Consider the following 382-nt stretch of genomic DNA (forward strand, 5'->3'; position numbering starts at 1 on the left):
ATTAAATAACAGTTGAATAATGTTTTATTCACATTGTTTACAAACAGACCCCAACAAGGTTCAATTGTGAATACATAATAAATGTTGTTTGTGTTATACATTAATAGAATAATAGACAAAAACTGGAAATCATTCTGAATGTCTTAATTCTGATGTGTAAAATGCAGTTTTCAACTGTATTTGTCAGCAGGTCTGTCAGCAGTAAGTAGCAAAAGCTTTTAATAACATCACTTTAGCTGTAGTCACAGCAGTTGCAGCTTGCTTTGAAGATCAACTCCTCTGGACAGTACTGAATGTAGGTCAGGCCATTGGAACAGCTGTAAAATGTATTTACATTACTTGGGTTGACATAATTCCCATCTCTTTTGCCATCACAGACATC

Source organism: Anabas testudineus, chromosome 10, assembly GCF_900324465.2.
Source record: "Anabas testudineus chromosome 10, fAnaTes1.2, whole genome shotgun sequence".
Lineage (NCBI taxonomy): Eukaryota > Metazoa > Chordata > Actinopteri > Anabantiformes > Anabantidae > Anabas > Anabas testudineus.